Source organism: Pinus tabuliformis, chromosome 3_1, assembly GCF_031772625.1.
Source record: "Pinus tabuliformis cultivar Carrire ecotype Pingquan chromosome 3_1, CPIR1, whole genome shotgun sequence".
In the NCBI taxonomy this organism is placed as follows: domain Eukaryota; kingdom Viridiplantae; phylum Streptophyta; class Pinopsida; order Pinales; family Pinaceae; genus Pinus; species Pinus tabuliformis.
The window spans coordinates 467,482,916-467,501,894 of record NC_142301.1 but is presented as its reverse complement, the minus strand read 5'-3'; the positions used below and the strand labels follow the sequence as shown (position 1 = coordinate 467,501,894).

At 43.5% G+C, this 18,979-nt stretch overlaps 1 protein-coding gene and 1 pseudogene across 2 annotated transcripts in view; one reads left to right on the top strand and one right to left on the bottom strand.

Annotated features, from left to right (window-relative positions):
- Nucleotides 1-18,979, top strand: part of LOC149187792 (peptide deformylase 1A, chloroplastic-like) — a 241,875-nt gene that overhangs the window by 150,244 nt on the left and 72,652 nt on the right. The window lies entirely within an intron of this gene.
- Nucleotides 3,602-4,213, bottom strand: LOC149187793 (cytochrome c1-2, heme protein, mitochondrial pseudogene; annotated as a pseudogene).

The window sequence follows — 18,979 nt, the reverse complement described above, 5'->3', positions numbered from 1 at the left end:
ACACACTCTTTAATGCGTTTGTTACACACTCTCTTAAAAGCATAAGTTACAAAGGCATGCATACCTCCTTAATGGCATGAGTTACATTTCCTAAATGGGCATGAGTTACACTCCTCTTGGCATGCGAGTTACTCCTCTTTTATGGCATGGATTCATTGCTCCTATATATATGTGCCTCATTCTTTCTCCCCTCACTACTTGTGCACTATGAAAGAAGAATTCAAACTTGTAAGAGAGTTGAAGAAGATTGTGAGAGAGAGATTTAAAGAGTAAGAGTAAAACTTGGTGAGCCAAGGTTGATTTAGTGCTTCAATGTTTCAGTGTTGATTCAATTGAAGGGAAGGTTGATTTAGTGTGTGCATCTACTGCAACTACCAATGATCTTCATGCTACAACTTGTTCAGATTTCGGCGATCTTACTCATTCTCTTGATCTCTCATTGTACCCTGTATCTCTGCTCAACAATTGATTTCTAATAGAAGAAAAATCTAGTTGGGTTTTCCCCTTGTGGGTTTTTCCTTGGTCATTGGACCTAAATTCTCTATCTCATTGTATTCTTGGTTGTCTTCTTTAGCACTTCCCCCAGCCTCAACGTCAACCTGGTTGACCTCCGCGTAGCTCCTAGACCCTCTGTGTCAGCCCCTGCCTCTCTGCGTCAGCACTGGGCCTCTGCGTCACCCACGCAGGCCCTTCAGTGACTGCGCAGTTTGCAGCCTCTGCATTTGCCTGAGAGGCTCTGCGTTTGCCTCTCCAACCTTTGCGCTATTCCCCTGGTGCTGTTCCCGACTCTCTGTTCTGTACTTGCTGCCTCCTTCTGCTCTCCAGACCACTAGTTCAAATTTCTCAGCTAACCCCGCTCCAGAAATCGAATTGACTGGTCTCCCTCGGTGTGTTCTCCAACTGACCCTCAAGCCTCTTCTTATACTTTTCCTGTTGGTCGTTCAACGACTGAAATTAAATCTCTAATCAACGGCTAATATTAGATTTGGCTTGATCCATGACTTTTGGAACCTTCTAAACTAGTTTTATATTAATGCCCATTAATATTTTATTTTTCCTAAGTTTAGACTTTGGAACTCCAATAAAAATATTAATTATTTTAATATCTCCCAAATCGGATAGAATCTGTCCAAACCATTTCTGGGTCTTGGAGATCTCATGTGCTTTAGCTTTTCCACCAATTTTCATGGCTAGAGCACATCCGATGCTACCCCAAATCAACAGTTTGAGCATGTTCAGGACACAACAATAATTTATTGTGACAATGAGAGTGGAATTCGACTTGGAAAAAGTCTCGTGTTCCATGTTAACTCCAAGCACATTGAGATCAAATATCACTATATTCGAGATATGGTGAAGAGAGGAGCAGTAAGGCTCCTTCATATAGCGACTAATGACCAAATCACCAACATTCTTACCAAGCCTTTGTAGAAAGGAAAGTTCTTGGTTTTCAGAGAGCAGCTTGAAATGACGGATGTGACCCTTCCTAGAGAGGGTGGTCATGGATGATGAACCTTGGAAATGTGAGATCCTTGTCATGTGTTGACAAGTGGATCCACCCAAGCAGAGATGAGACTTGGTTGTCGAGATCCTTGTCATGTGTTGACAAGTGGATCCCCACAAGCAGAGATGAGACTTGGTTGTGTGAGATCCTTGTCATGTGTTGGCAAGTGGACGCCACCAAGTAGAGATGAGACTTGATTGTGTGAGATCCTTGTCAAGTGGGTTATCCCCCCAGGCAGAGATGTGACTTGGTTGTGCGAGATCCTTAACAAGTGGGTTATTGCCCCCAAGCATAGATTTGACTTGGTTGTGTGAGATCCTTGATAAGTGGGTTATCCCCCTAGCAGAGATGAGACTTGGTTGTGCGAGATCCTTGTCATGTGTTGACAAGTGGATCCCCCCAAACAAAGATGAGACTTGGTTGTGCGAGATCCTTGTCATGTGTTGGCAAGTGGATCCCCCAAGCAAAGATGAGACTTGGTTATGTGAGATCCTTGTCATATGTTGGCAAATGGCAATCCCCCCAAGTGAATATAGGGGTAGCTAGAGCTCCCCTATGATGATTCTTCTTCATTAAAGTGAGACATCATTGTTCCAGATGATACAAAGTAGAGATGAATAGAGATGAGTAGAGAAACTGAAGATCTTTTGTTGCAGAAAGAAATTACTCCCTAGCTGAGAGGGAGTGTTGAAAATTTGGTAGCTCAAGGATGAATTTCTAAAATAGAAAGTCTAAAAATATAATTTCTAAAAATAGAAACTCAAAAAAATAGAATCTCTAAAAGTAGAAAGTCTCAAGTTTGACTTTCCAAAAATAATAAATCACCTTGCATCAATTGGTAATCAAATATTGTTGATGGAAAATCCCTTCTGATCATCAATCAATCCTAATAGTTCAATTTCGACCTAATCATCAATATTATCATTAATATTATTATTATTATTCTTATACTATTATATTATTATTAAAAAGAAATTCAAGTCACTCAATCATGACTCTCAATAATATTCTCTTACACTCTCATTATTGGCATGGCATATTCCTCTTACACTCTCATTAATGCTCTTACACTCAATTAAATCACATCATAAAATATTCTCTTACACTCTCTTATGCTCAATAAAAGCATGCCATAAAAGATTCCTCTTACACTCTTTAATGCGTTTGTTACACTCTCTCTTCAAAGCACAAGTTACAAAGGCATGCATATCTCTTTAATGTTAGCCTCACTCTCTTAAAAACAATTATAAATCCAAATAAAATAATTAATTAAATTAAATCATGAGAGTTAGTTCCTCAAACTAGGGAGTTTAGTTAGGAGGAGGGATTCTCTCCAACTAGTTCTCCTAAGTGAGTGTGTAGTTGAGAAATTGTCTCAAACAAGTGAGTCTAAGATAGACGCACTATCTTAAGACCACTTGCTCATGTATTTAAATGTATTATTAACTTATTTGAATAAGAGGGAGAAATACATGAGCATGAGAGACCACATAATGGCTCTTTTCCTTTTCCGCCAGTTTGTCTTTTGTGTGTTGCTGGTTTGATATTATTATGTGTTAATTTGCATAAATGTTTGATATGGCTGTGTGATTTTCCTTCAAGTGGTATCAGAGCTAGGTTGAGAGAATTGGTTAGCTTGTCAGTTTTTTATCTTGGAGATTGGAGAATGGATTGCAGCTGATATTTCTTCGAGAGGAAGACACATCAAGAAACTGCGAAGCGAGGGTTTGGGCGAGTTAACAACCCATTTGAATATCAAACTCACATGTCTTTTTGATTTCCTGATAGCACTGCGCGTTGCCCTAAGTGGTAGTTGGTGCAGTTAACATCAATTACAGATTTGAGAGGCTGCGTAATGAGTCCGCTGTCATTTTGAGAACTACCTCCACGGCTGAGGTGTTATTGCATGCTCTCAATTCTCGAAAGCCACAGGCATGCCAATAGCATTTTAAAGATCCAGCTCTTTACGCGTGGAGGACTTGCGATCTAATGACCGGAGGCGGAAGAATCAGAGCCGAGCCTCTACACGCTCTACTTGATCTTTAGCCTAACCACACAGAGGATGGCCGCCTATTGGAGCAGAGCCTGCTCATTTTTTTAACTCCTGTCAGTGTTGCTCTCAGCGTCTCCCATCTGAGCTTCTGTTGCATGTGTTCCATCTTCATACTCAACCGCACCATCATTAAGCATCTTGGGCATGGCTATCGCACTGCCGGGGAAATAAGGATTATAATGCAATCCCTCTCGAATCGAAACCCCAGCTGGCGGATCACGGTATCCAGTAAGCAACGAAAATACATAGTTCTGACCATTATGGTGTGCCTTTGTAATCAGGCTAAGGTCTGGAGGATAGGCCCCTCCATTGGCAAATCTTGCCGCCTATTCATTAGCATAAGGCTTAGGAAAACGATCACTTAGTTTTCCAGGTCGTGTAAACATTTCACCTTCATCATTTGGTCCATCCTCGACTTCTATTTCTGCTGCTAAAGCTTTTGCTTCTTCTTCAATATAGGCAACTCCAACAAGGTCACGGTAGGTGACCAACGACATACTATGGCAAGATGCGCAAACTTGTTGAAAGACCTGATGTCCACGCCGAATTGATGCATGATCATAGGAACTTAGAATTCCCTTATGGGGCCACGGGTAGCTTGGGCACTCTAAGCCATGTTCTACCTCATCGGCAGCTGCTATACCTGCAAATCCAAATTATCTTATAAGTATACCTTGAATGACCAAGACTGCTCGTTGTCTATTTAATCCTAAGGCAATGGCTCTTTTCTGAGAATCGTCAAAGAACTCTTTTTGTAGAATTTCACCCAAATCCTCTTCTGCATCATTTTGCAAATTATTTTCTGCAGGCCAATAGATATCTTGACCTGCTTCAAAAAGAGTAGTGACAACAGCTGCTGCAGGATTCTTCTTTTTCAAACCTTCGAGCCTCACAATTACGCTCATAAGTAATTGCATCTGCCAAGCCATGAATTCGATCAATTCTCAAAGACTGGCCAGAGAGCTTAGATGAAGAGAATTTTGCGTATAGAGTTGAGAGAGACACAATATTCATAGAGAGCGTGAAGAGAATCTATTGAGATATGTTGAGATTGACAATCTATTGTCTACAGTTAGCGTTTCTAGAAGATTAGCATTTTCATTGTTTGCACAATTTATTTCATGATGAAGGAAGGTGAAAATGTTGGAAGTTCAGCTGAGGTGGAGCGCTTGCAGCGTGGGCAAGTGTAGTAGCAACTTAGAGCATGGCACTCATAAGCATTATGCCATTTTGGGCAGTCGTCGCAGCTGCGCACTGAGGTAAAATCTGAAACATCTCCTTTGGTTGAAATCATCTCTGCAACTGAGTTTCTAGAAACATGACTTTGCAAGACTGCCAAGATCAGCGTCTTTTCACACTAAAATTTACTCTTATTCAGATCTGGAATCTATGCTACTTTCAGTAATGCTCTAGTCGTATTTTGTTTTGAAAGAACTGTGATAGGAATGGTAAGGTTATTTGTAGTTTTGGGAGTAATAAGGAGGTTCTATTTGTAAATTTCTTAATATTGGAGTGATAAGGAGTTAAGAAGTTTGTAAATGTTTTTTTGGAGATATAAGTGATCATAGAATTTTTGGATGAGATAAAGGTGCATTAAAATTTTTAATGGACAGAAAAGATGTATCAATCTTTGGAGTGATAAGGTTGTAACTTGCGGTTTGAAAACTTCCATTTAAATTTGAAGACAAGTTGCTTCAAGAATTTGTAAGCTTGGCATTCTCATTGTTTGAGAAATCTCATTCATGTTGTTGTGAAGGTGAAGATTGATGTACTTCAATACTTAATAAAGACATATTTTTTTGCGGTGTTGATGTGTCCTAGATCCACTCGAAATTGAATAAGGGGATCTTAGGTACACCATGTGTATGTTTGTGATGGCGCATGATTCTTGATATTGTGTTTGTTTTGTGTCTAGTTTTGACTCTAACCTTCATGTACACACAACAAATTAGCGCATTGCATGCACATAGTCTATTCCATTCAAGCTCTTGTAATCAAGCTTAAAGTACACAAGCACAAAGCGTCACATCATCAACTTGATAAGATGATCTTCCAAGCAAGCACATTTCACATTATGTAATCAAACAAATCAAGTTAAGGATGCTACATAATCAAGTTGTCAAAGACGATCCTACATCAACATCCAATCAAGTTAATGAAGTTGTCATCTACATCAACAACAATTGGAGCAATTCAACAACAGTGTTTTTGGCAGTTGCACTTGCACCATTTTTTCATAAGCTCAATACAAAACTGTAACTTACAAATCATAATTTGTAAGTTGGATTGTAATCAAAGTCAAATTACGTTGAATTGTAAGGGTGCATTTTCGGTTGTAACCGACATCCTCATGTGATTTGTTAAAGTTCATCATTAAGTCAAGTAAGTTGTTACTTGAACATTGAATTTATCATTTGTCATTTGGGCGCATTTTTGAGAGTGTTCGACACCCATAATTTTTCAGAGCATTCAGTGCATCACTAAGTGCAGTGATCAACCAAGAGTTTAAGACAACAGGTGTTTAAAGCAAGTACAACAATCATCATCAAGCGAGCGTCAAGTCAACAATTCAAGCAAGTGTTTAAAGCATCAACAATCAGCAAACAATACAAGCGAGCCTGTCATTTTAGTGATCAACTCAAGAGCGCAATTTTTCAAGCCCGACTTCTACACCAAGCGAGCTTGACTTCAAAGTAAGCAAGATAACATGGCGACACACATTCAGTGGTCCCAAATTCTTCACAATTTAATGTTATCATCAACCGACGACATGGTGCAGATCAACAAAACCACTCTTGGTGACATTCAAGTGCATATTCAACATGCACATGAAACAATTGAGTTCCTTCAACTAGAGTCGCAACTACAAAGAGATGAGCTGCAACAGAAGAGTGCTTCTTCCAAGTCATTCAACCATACAAATGAAGATAAAGATGTTGATTCCAAATCACCCATCCAAACAACTTCAAGTGTCGAAGTTGTTCATGATCAAATTCAAATTTATTCCAAACCCATCATCAAGACATGGGAAGAAATTCAAAGTAATCGAAATCGACGTGGCTTAGGATATGTCGAAGATGACGACAACTTACATTTCCCTGATTATTCACAGCCCATTCAGTTCGTCAGTGCTGGATTACTTGAACATATCACCTGAGCAAGTTCTTCGCAAGTTGCAGACAGAGTCCCAATGTTGCACGAAGCGGGGACGAAACGGGGACGTTTTTTGGAAGCGGGGATGCGGAAGCATCATTTTCCAAAAATCTAGGAAGCGAAGCGTCTGCTATATATATATATATATATATATATATATATATTTTTGCATTTATACTCAAAACAAACATCCCAAATACCAAATTAGTTGTAGAAGACATGAAAACATGCATATTTTTGCATAAATCAAGATAGATGTAACATCCATTGTACATTAGTGATTAATTATTCGAGCATCAACCATTTAGATGCATCAACCATCTAGAATCTAGATTCTTCTCCTCTTGTCTAACCTTTGCCTCTACCTCGATTGTCTAGGGATATTAGTCAACATTGCCCAATTTTGATCAAACTACCTAATTCAAGACTTAAAATGTGGTAGAAAAAGCTTAACATGCTTGATCGATGATTTTGACTTGATTGAAAGGTAATTTTTTGCTAAGGGCGTGACGCGTGACAAAGGAGTTCAACAATTAACACCACCAACACTAGGGTACATATAGGGCTTGGTGCTCTTGATTAAATGCTAATCGCATAACTTCATACTTGATATAATCTAATGAAATGCACAATCCCATTGATCCTAAATTCCTGAAAACTGTTAAGTCTACTGAATTTTGAATAGGATATGAAATTCTATTTTCTCCATATGAAGTCTAATGAGGCTGGAACCACTCTCAAACATCCAGAGTCATTTCATGGTAATGTTAAAAATTTAAGTAAAATGATGAAAATGAAAAATAAAGGAGAATGTCACTTTTACTTTAAGAATTTAACATTACCATGAGGGAGCATCTGCTATATTTATATTTTTTTTGCCTTCATTCCTCACCCTAACCGAAGGTGGACCCACCCCCAACAAGCAAACTCACCTAAAATAAAAAAAAAATTGAGAAAAAAAACGATTTTTCTAAACAACGCGGTGCTTTTCCGGAATCGCACGGGAACCGTACGCTTCGCCCTCCGAAGCGCCACGCTTTGTACTGCCGAAGCACCGTACGAAGCACTCTTCGGAGATTTGGAAGCACGCTTCGGAGGAAAGCTTTCGAAATTTCTAGGAAGCGTCCAAAACAAGCGACAGGGACGCTTCCTGGACGCATCTTCACGGGACGCGCTTCGGCCCTTGGAACCGGGGGGAGGGGGGGACGCTTCCTGGAACATTGAGACAGACATCAATGCATACAAATTGAAAGTGCAAACAAACAAAAATGCATGCAAACTCTCGTTGCAGACAAACCGAAATGTTCTCATTGTCAAAGAACCGGTCATTTGGAAGATCAGTGTTTTGATCTTCATCCTTGTCACCATTGTGGCAAGCAGAATCATTCATCAGAGAAATGCTACAAACAAGACCAACTTGCCAGATTGAAGATAAATTATTCATGGGTTGATCCCTGGGAATGGTCATCCACAACCAAAAGATTGTGCAAGTTTTACAATCGAATTCACTCACACATATTGCAGCCAACAGTGAAATGAAGATGGTACTCTCGTGCAGTTGAACGGGGGAGTACAACAGTGACACTCTTCTACACCTGAAGGGGGGGATTTCAGAATTCAACAATAATTTGAAGAAGATTGTCTCTCCTTTCAGTTGACAAAGGGGGGAAATGTCAATGGAATTGACAAGTGGTTGTCACGCTGAAAGTCTCGACAACATCAACAAAGCAGCCAGTGGGCATCTTCATCAACCAGTGGGCATTTTCTCATTAGCAGTGAGCATCGACAAATTTGCTAATGGGCGATCGACAGCGAAAGCAGCAGTGAGTAGCTTTCATCATGGCAAAAGCAACATTGAGTTGTTTTTCGACATCATCAGCCAGTGGGCGATCATCATCAGCAAATACGCCATTGGGCGTTCATCAAATTGTGTTTGTGGACACCGCATGCTGTTTTCAAGCAAATGATAGTTGGATCCTTTTGTAGCTTGGCACGTGATGGAGTTGTCAAGCAACATTCAGAGCTGAATTAGGCATGCAACTGATTCATGTTCTCTTCAGATTTGAGTTTTTCCAGCATCTAGCATTGGCGGTTTTGCAGGCAACGTTTTTTGAGGAGCAACTTGAGAACTTGGCAGATTGTGCCTTGTTCTTTTTGGATTTATCATTGAGGGGGGGAATGTTAACCTCACTCTCTTAAAAGCAATTATAAATCCAAATAAAATAATTAATTAAATTAAATCATGAGAGTTAGTTCTTCAAACTAGGGAGTTTAGTTAGGAGGAGAGATTCTCTCCACCTAGTCCTCCTAAGTTAGTGTGTAGTTGAGAAATTGTCTCAACCAAGTGAGTCTAAGATAGACGCACTATCTTAAGACCACTTGCTCATGTATTTAAATGTATTACTAAATTATTTGAATAAGAGAGAGAAATACATGAGCATGAGAGACCACATATTGGTTCTCTGCCTTTTCCGTCAGTTTGTCTTTTTTGTGTCGCTGGTTTGATATTATTGTGTGTTAATTTGCATATATGTTTGATATGGCTGTGTGATTTTCCTTCACTTAATGGTATGAGTTACATTTCCTAAATGGGCACGAGTTACACTCCTCTTGGCATGCGAGTTACTCCTCCTTTATGGCATGGATTCATTGCTCCTCCTATATATTCTCTTACACTCTCATTATTGGCATGGCATATTCCTCTTACACTCTCATTAATGCTCTTACACTCAATTAAATCACGTCATACAATTCTCTTACACTCTCTTATGTAAAAATTTCTGTTTTTCCACCCCGGTTTTCAGTTTCACCTTATTTCTCCCATGTAGTTAAATGCCCTTTCCCATATCCATACATTCAACAACTGAAAAAAATAATTTTTTTTTTTTGCTGAAAACACAAATTCTGGAAATTTTACAGAATGCTGGAAAATGCAGAAATAAAAATCAACACGTACAAACAGGCATTTAAAACATTTAAACACAGTGATTTTTTGTCAATGTGACCCTAGAAAAACCCCCTAAAACTCTTGGGGAAAACCAGTTCGAGAGCTCTTTCTTATTTCTGAAAAATGCCTTTTACAGTGAGAAAAATCTTCAGCAAGCAAACTTTACAACTTATCTCATTTTCGTGCCTCACAGTCAAGTTGGAAAACTACTGTACAGATGTACGAACTGTACGGACGACCGTACGGACTGTACGGACAAACCTCGATTTTTGTGCAGAAAATCGCCTCCTTGAAAATCGTGCCCAAAAAATCTGCCTTTTACTGTTTGCTCATTCAGCTGTACGGATTTGCTAAAATGCTGCCTTGGAATGTGTGCCAAGCTGTTGCCTCCTTCTCCGTCCTGTCCAGAAATCTCCCTTTGATCCGGATTTAAACAGGAACGCAACAAATTATAGAGATAACCATATACACAAAGATGCAGCGGAAATAATACTTCATTTCATTAATGGAAAACACTGAAATATGCTTACAAACAGAAATGGCAATAAACTAGCTAGGGCGATGGTAGCTTATCTCTGAGAAGAGATGTGATGGCTACATGCCTCTGAACTGTGTTACAATGAGGCTCGAAGGCCTATTTATTGTTGAGAAACAATGGACAACCCTTAACATTCCAAAACCTAACCCTAGGAGATGAAACGCCAAACTGTGGGCCCCGTTTGGGTAAATTGGTACATCAACTTCCCGGGGTCGTAACTTTGGCATACGATCTCCGTTTGACGCGTACAATAGCTCGTTAGAAAGATCTATCCGAGCACTACCACTTTGGGAAGGGCAACATCGGTCCATGGACCCATGTTGCCCCCAGATTTCTCAAAAAACGTCGTTTAGGGCCTCAAAACGGCTCCGGAAGTTCAGGACCCGAAAAACTGCTAAAAATAGTAAGTTGTGCTACAATTAAGGAAACTGAAAATGCTGAGAAAGACAATGGTGGGGGTCCAGGTGGACTTGGCAGGTGGCCACCAATATCCACCTGGATCATTCCTCCCCCCTTAGGAAGCAATGGTCCCCATTGCGTTGAGCTCCTCCATGAGATGAGGAAACTTCTGCTGAACTTGTTCCCTGGTGAGCCACTTGCCCTGCTGAAGGAGTTGGCCCGCTTTGACAACTCGATACAGTTGGATATTCTGTTGGCGAGTGTTCTTGATCTGTGTGTCCATGATCCGATCAGTTGCAGCTTGTTCCATGCAATCTGGATTTAATTCTGTGGGTTTGAGCTGTTCCGCAATGTCGGATGTGTCTAGCAATGGTGGAAAGTATGGCCGAAGGCGGTCCACATTAAATACTGGGTGCAGGCCAAGGAATGGGGGAATGCTGAGCTCAAATGCATTGTCTCCCATAGCCTTAGTAATGGTGTAAGGACCATATCGGAGTGGCCTCAATTTCCGATAGGCTCCAGTAAGGCGTTCCTTTTGCAAATGCAACCAGACTTTGTCGCCCACCTGAAACTTGTGTGGCACCCGATGTTGATCATGTCGCTGCTTGTACTTGGCATTTGATTTCTCAAGAATGTCATGGACCTGCTGGCGAATATGTTGGATTCGCTCAATGAAGCTGGTGGCCTTATCTGTTTCGGACTGGACATGAGCTGAATTCATGTGAGTAGCTGCAAGTGGCATGGCCACATCAATGGGGCATAGTGGCTGGAATCCCAAACCCACCTGAAAAGGGCTATGGCCAGTGGAGCTGTGAAGAGCTCGGTTGTAGCTGTGCTGAACGTAGGGGAGGCTCTCGTCCCATGTGCGTGGATGCTTTGAGTTATACATACGCAGAATGTGCACAATCATCCTATTGACAACCTCCGTCTGGCCATCAGTTTGAGGATGGAAGGCTGTGGACTTCGTGAGTTTGGTGTCCAGCATTGACCAGAGACTGGACCAAAAGGTGCTGAGAAACCGACTGTCCCGATCTGAGATGATAGACTGTGGGATCCCAAAGTGCACCCACACTCGTTCAAAGAAGAGTTTAGCAGTGGCTTCTGCTGTGATATTCTTCTTGCAGGCCATCATAATGGCCATCTTTGAGAACCTGTCGACGACCACAAAAACACAGTCATTTCCATGCTTAGTGGAAGGAAGGCCTGACATGTAATCCATGGAGATGGATTCCCAAGGTCGACTAGGGGTAGGCAACGGGGTATAGAGGCCTTGCTTCTTAATGGTCGGTTTGGCAATGGCACAGGCAGTACATGATCGGATGTACTTCCCAACATCCTGTCGAAGATTCGGCCAATAGAAATAGTTTTGCAGTACTGCCACTGTTTTCTCGACCCCGAAATGCCCAGCAGCCCGACTGTAGTGTGCTTCCCAAATCATCTTGGCACGCTCGCTTGAAGGAACACAGAGGTGACCGAGGTGGCATAATAGGGCATCCTGGAGGTGAAAATCTGCAACCTGCCGACCCTCCAAGAGTGTCTGGTATGTGTGGCCGAATTCTGGGTCGCTTTTGTAGAGAAGTGGCCAATCAGAAGTCTCGTGCCCGCAAGAGTTGAGCACGGTGGTTAGCGCCATGATCGGTGGTCGACTGAGGCAATCTGCAACATTATTGGTGCTGCCCTTTTTATACTTGATATTCAAGTGAAACTGTTGCAGTATGTAGACCACTTCTGATGGCGATCATTCTGCAATTTCCCTTGGGTCTGTATGAACTGCAGAGGTCGGTGGTCTGTGTGGATGACCGTTTCCTTCCCCAAAATGTAATGCTTCCATTGTCGGCAGGCCTGTACAATGGAATACATCTCTTTATCATAAGTGGGGTACTTCCGGACTGTGTCTGAAAGTGTTTCACTGTGATATGCCACTGGATGTCCATGTTGAGTAAGGACTGCCCCAATAGCATAGTCAGAGGCATATGTCTCGACCTCAAATGGTTGTTGTAAATCTGGTAACGCGAGCACTGGTGCCGTGCAGAGGCGATCCTTCAACTCCCTGAATGACTTCTGTTGAGATTCAGACCAAAAGAATTTTGCTTTCGCCCCGCCCTTGGTGACTTGACTTAAGGGCCAAGAAATATGAGAAAATCCCAACACAAACCTGCGGTAGAAGTTGGCAAGACCTAGAAAGCTGCGGAGCTCTGTTAGAGTGGTTGGAGAGGGCCAATCCCGAATGACTTGGACCTTGGCTGGATCGACATGCACCCCCTGTTCATCAATGATGTATCCCAGATACTGAACCTCGGTCATGCCAAAAGTGCATTTCTCCAAATTGGCACATAGCTTGTGTTGCCGCAGTGTTTGGAGAACCTGTCGGATGTGGTGGAGGTGCTCTTCCCAACTCTGGCTGAAGATCAGAATGTCATCCAAGTATACTACTACAAAGGAGTTGGTGAATGGCCGCAAGATGTCATCCATTAGCCTCATAAAGGTTGCAGGAGCATTCGTCAATCCGAAAGGCATGACCAACCATTCGAAGAGGCCCTCCTTGGATTTGAAGGCAGTCTTCCACACATCTGAGGGTTCAATTGGTACTTGGTGATATCCTGACTTCAGATCGATCTTGCTGAAATATTTCGCCCCCTTTAGTTGGTCTAGGAGGTCATCAATCCGCGGGATCGGGTACCTATTACGGACAGTGATCTTGTTCAGCGCCCGATAGTCAATACAGAGTCTCCACGTCCCATCCTTCTTTTGTACCAACACTATCGGGCTCCCACAGGGGGAAGAACTCGGACGGATGTGACCTTTCTGTAGGAGCTCCTGAATCTGTCTCTTGATTTCATTGTTCTCCAGAACGGAGCGCCGATAAATTGGTCCATTGGGTAGCGGCGCACCTGGGGTCAGATCGATGGAGTGCTTGACTTGACAGTGCAGAGGAACCCCTGCCGGGGAGGTGAAGATGTCTTCGTACTCCTCCACAATCTTGTCCATCTGTAGCTGCCGTGCAGAGGAACCCCGTTTGGAGGCCGCGGCCACTGTCTTCTTCTTCCCTTGAGGGCGTATCATCAGGAAAACAAATTTCCTGGTTTTGGAAATGATCTTACTGCATTGTTTTGCAGTAATCAAAGAGATGGCGGCAGGTGGTGCTACCTCTGGTATCCTGAACAACTTATTTCCCAATGTAATAATAACAGCATGGGGCCTTGATTCATACACAGCATGTCGCTTCCACAAGTATGGTTGTCCTAGTAATACATCACAAACTTCAAGGGGAGCAATGTCACACAATACCTCATCCGTGAAGGGCTTGATGTTGTATGGAAGGCGACACTGTTGGCTCACGCGAAGATCTCGCCCTTGGTGAAGCCACCCAATGGTGTATGGTTGTGGATGTGCTGTGGTCGGTAAGCCCAACCGCTTCACGACCTCTGCCGAAATGAGGTTCTTTTGACTCCCGCTATCAACAATGAACTGTATCGGGGAGCCCTTTACCCACATCTGGGAGTGGAAGAGACGCTCCTCCTCCTCTGGATCTTCGGGTTCATTTTTCTGGATCTTTGCGGTAGCAACAGTGGCGCTGGGATCCGCATCAATGATCTGCTTCCCTTTTTCATACCCCTTATCGGGTTCTGACTCAGAGTCGGAACATGCATCTGATTCTGAAACCTTTAGCTCAGCCACCAGTGACTGCTTGGCCCGACACTCACTTGTGTTGTGAGTGGAGCTCTTATGGAACTCGCACCATTTTCCAGTGTCCTTTCTCGGCTTCGCGGCGTTGCTCTTTGCTTGCAGCTTCGGCTGGTTGTCTTGGGCTGTCCCGCCTTGGCTTTGTCCTTTGTTCTGTGGTTTAGGGGCACCTTTCCCCTGCTTTGGATTCGCAGATCCAAAGTCTCGCTTCTTTTGTTTAAACTTCTGCTCGACCTTGACGGCATACCGGTATGCTGCGCCGAGCGAGGGGATGTTTAAGAACTGTATTTCTTCCTGGATGTACTTGTGCAGGCAGCCACGGTATTTGAGTATCAAATGTTGCTCCGAATCCTTGATACCCAACTTTGTGCGAAGGGTATGGAAAAGATTGGTGAACTCCGGCACGTCTTGGTCCCTTCCCTGCCGCAGCGTGGTCCACTTTATGTATTCATCCTCATAGCTTCCGACAGGGTAGTACTGCTCCTTGATGGCATCCCGGAACGAATCCCAGGTGGGTGCGGCTGAAAATAGTGAGCCAGTACTTTCATCCTTCTGCTCGCAGTAGGTTTCCCACCAGTCCTTGACGTGGGGGGCTGCTTTGAGAAGAGCAAAAACAATCTTTTCCCGACTCGAAAATTCATGAACAGAAAAATAACCCTCTAGCAGATTTAACCATTTATCTACGGCATCGGCGTCTATCTGACCCTCGAATATGGGGATTTCAAAATTAACTTGTACCTTAAAGGGTGTGGCGTTTCCAGAGGAGCTACTGGAAGCCGATGCGCCGCTTCGGGGTAGCCGCTGAAGGATCTGCGCAAAGCTGTCCATCATCGCGTTCCGTTGTCGCTCGAGCGCTTCTTCGAGCAAGATTTTGATGGGATCTCCTGCCCCCTCGTCTTTCTTCTCGTCCGCCATGGGAGGCCGTCGGGATTTGCGAGGCTGGTCTTGCAAAGGTTCAACAAGTTCAAGCCCTAACTCCTTATATCCCGACCTTGTTGGGGACATGCAAAGAAAAACAGAGAAAAAGCAGACCGCTCTGATACCACTGATCCGGATTTAAACAGGAACGCAACAAATTACAGAGATAACCATATACACAAAGATGCAGCGGAAATAATACTTCATTTCATTAATGGAAAATACTGAAATATGCTTACAAACAGAAATGGCAATAAACTAGCTAGGGCGATGGTAGCTTATCTCTGAGAAGAGATGTGATGGCTACATGCCTCTGAACTGTGTTACAATGAGGCTCGAAGGCCTATTTATTGTTGAGAAACAATGGACAACCCTTAACATTCCAAAACCTAACCCTAGGAGATGAAACGCCAAACTGTGGGCCCCGTTTGGGTAAATTGGTACATCAACTTCCCGGGGTCGTAACTTTGGCATACGATCTCCGTTTGACGCGTACAATAGCTCGTTAGAAAGATCTATCCGAGCACTACCACTTTGGGAAGGGCAACATCGGTCCATGGACCCATGTTGCCCCCAGATTTCCCAAAAAACGTCGTTTAGGGCCTCAAAACGGCTCCGGAAGTTCAGGACCCGAAAAGCTGCTAAAATTAGTAAGTTGTGCTACAATTAAGGAAACTGAAAATGCTGAGAAAGACAATGGTGGGGGTCCAGGTGGACTTGGCAGGTGGCCACCAATATCCAGGTGGCCAAGCTGTTGCCTCCTTCTCCGTCCTGTCCAGAAATCTCCCTTGCTCTCTTGCTCTCTCTCTCTCAATCTGCTCATGAAAGAATGAATGATCTTTTTCTCCTTTTCCTCCCTTAATCCAACCTTAAGTGACTTTTGGGTGATCCCTAGATCTAATGGCTGAAAGAGATTGAGATCTAGGGCTGAGATTAAATGCTCATTTAAATCTCACTTTCTATTTTTTAATTCACCCCACTTTAATAAAGACCCACTTAGTCATTTATTTCCAAAGTCACTTTTCCTTTCTAATTTTTCATTGACTTTATAAAAGTCACTTTAAAATTAGACTTTAGTAACTTTATTACTTAAAGTCACTTTTAAATTAGATTTGACTTTATAGAAATTATAAAGTCACTTTAGGAGAAAATTTAAATTCTTTTGGACACTTTTTCCTAGGCCAAAGATCAAAGCCTTAGGGAACCACCTGTCCTCTGGTACCAAATTTCAACACTCCCTCTTACGGAGGAAGGTGTTCCTCATCACACCCATCTTGTCTCTGAAGTAGTCATGCTTGCCCCGTGGTAAGGCTTTGGTAAGAATATCTGCAACCTGCTCATCAGTGGGAATATACTCAAGCTTCACAGCACCCTTCTGAACACAGTCTCTGATGAAATGATATTTGATCCCGATATGCTTTGACCTGTCATGAAATACTGGATTCTCTGTGAGTTTAATGCAACTCTGATTATCACAATGAATGACTGAAGGTCTCAACGGCTGACCAAATAAGCCAAACAACATCTTGCGAAGCCAGATGGCCTCACAAATAGCTAGACTGGCTGCCATATACTCTGCTTCCGCTGAACTCAATGCTACTGACTGCTGATTCCGGCTGAACCATGGCACTGCTGCCGAACCCAACCCAAAACAGTGCCCTGAAGTGCTCTTCCTATCAGAAGCACAACCTGCCCAATCAGAATCAGTGTAACCTGCCAATCTCACTCCATCCCCATGCCTGTAGTCCAGACCATAATCCACTGTCCCCTGCAAGTATCGCAAAATGTGTTTTGCAGCCACCCAGTGAACCTTCCTAGGCTCACACATAAACTGACTCATCGTGTTGACTGCAAAACAAATATCTGGTCTAGTGTTGACTAAATACATCAAGGAACCAATCAACTGCCTGTACAATGTGGGATCCACCAACTCAGAATCCGAAGCATGAAGCTTCTTCTAGTTGGTGATCATTGGTGTCGACATGGGTCTACTATCCTCCATGTGGAATCTGCCAAGGATGTCCACAATATACTTCCCCTGCCCCAGTAAGAAATGCCCCTCCTCCTGCCACACCTCCAAACCCAAAAAGTAATGCATCAAGCCGATGTCCTTCATCTCAAACTCCGCCGCAAGATCTCTCTTGCAGTGCTCTATGAGTCTCTCTGCACCTGTAATGACCAAGTCATCCACATACAGCACCAGAATGAGAGGCTCCTCACCTATCACAATAAAGTAAAGGTTCGAATCTGCCTCACTCTTTGTGAAACCCAACCCCTGCAAGTATGTATCTATCCTGGAGTACCAAGCTCTGGGAGCTTTCTTCAGGGCATAAAGGGCCTTCTTCAGTCTACACACATGGGACTCCTTCCCATGCACCTCAAAGTCCTGTGGCTGCTCAATGTACACCTCCTCTTGTATGAAGCCATTGAGAAATGCAGTCTTCACATCCATCTGGTGGATCTTCCAACTCATCTCTGCTGCTATCGATATAATGGAGCGGATCGAAGTATATCGAGCCACGGGAGCGAAGGTCTCCTCATAATCAACTCCCTCTACCTGGGATAATCCTCTAGTCACAAACCTCGCTTTGAATTTCTTAATGCTGCCATCTGCAACATGCTTTACCTTGTAAAGCCATCTAGAAGTAACCACGGATTTGCCCTCAGGCCTCGGCACCACCTCCCAAACATCATTCTTCATGATAGAAGAATACTCCTCTTGCATGGCCTCTCTCCAGACCTGCTGGCTAACTACCTCCTCATAGCTAGAAGGCTCAGAGTCAAGGACGCTGGTAACCATTGCCATATAGCTACAAAACGTCTCAGGTGGTCTACTCTCTCTGACCGACCTCTTCGGCTCAGCGACAGATGTGGCATCTCTCAAGGTGTCTTGAAGCCACTTGGGCTTCCTCTTCCCTGAGTGCACTTCTCCCATAGGAGAATGAAACTCCTCCTCCCCATCATCATCAGGAGCCTGAACTCCTGACTGTCTGTCTGCTGTCCTCCTGCCTGCACCTGAACCTGTAGAAGCTGAGGTACTGTGTGAACTGTCCATCAGTGGACTCCCTAGTGAACTGCTCTGCATGCTTCCCGGAGCACCACCCCTCTGGCTCGGTGAGCCACTGCTCACTGACGGACCTGACATCCTCATAGATGTACCTCTAGATCCTCCTGATCTCTGCCCACTGGATCCCTGCGACTGACTCAACTGCTGCTGAGGGTCTGGCTGATCCAGATACTCTAACTCCCGTGATCTCCTAAAGGCCTTGTCCTCCTCGAACTTCACATCCCGCCTAACAACAACTCTCCTCTGTGCAGGAATGTAAATCCGAAAGACCTTTAAGGTCTCATTGTAGCCCACAAAGATACCCTTCTCTGCGGTAGGCTCTAGTTTGGTCCTCTTCTCCTTGGGTATGTAGGAGTATGTGATGCACCCAAAGATACGAAGATGACCAATATCAAGCTTCTTCCCAGAAAAAGCCTCCTCCGGAGTCATGTGCCCCAAGGCACGATGCAGACTCCTGTTCTGCAAATAAATAGCAGTGTTGCAGGCCTCTGCCCACAAGAACAATGGCAACCCCTGATTGTGTAACATGGCTTTGGCAGCCCCTACGATGGATCTGTTCTTCCTCTCTGCAATCCTGTTCTGCTGGGGGTTGTAAGGAACAGTGAACTCCCTCCTAATGCCTGCCTCCGCACAATAGTCAACAAACTCGCCAACGGTGTATTCTCCTCCATTGTCCGACCTCAGGAACTTGATCTTCCGACCTGTCTGTGTCTCCA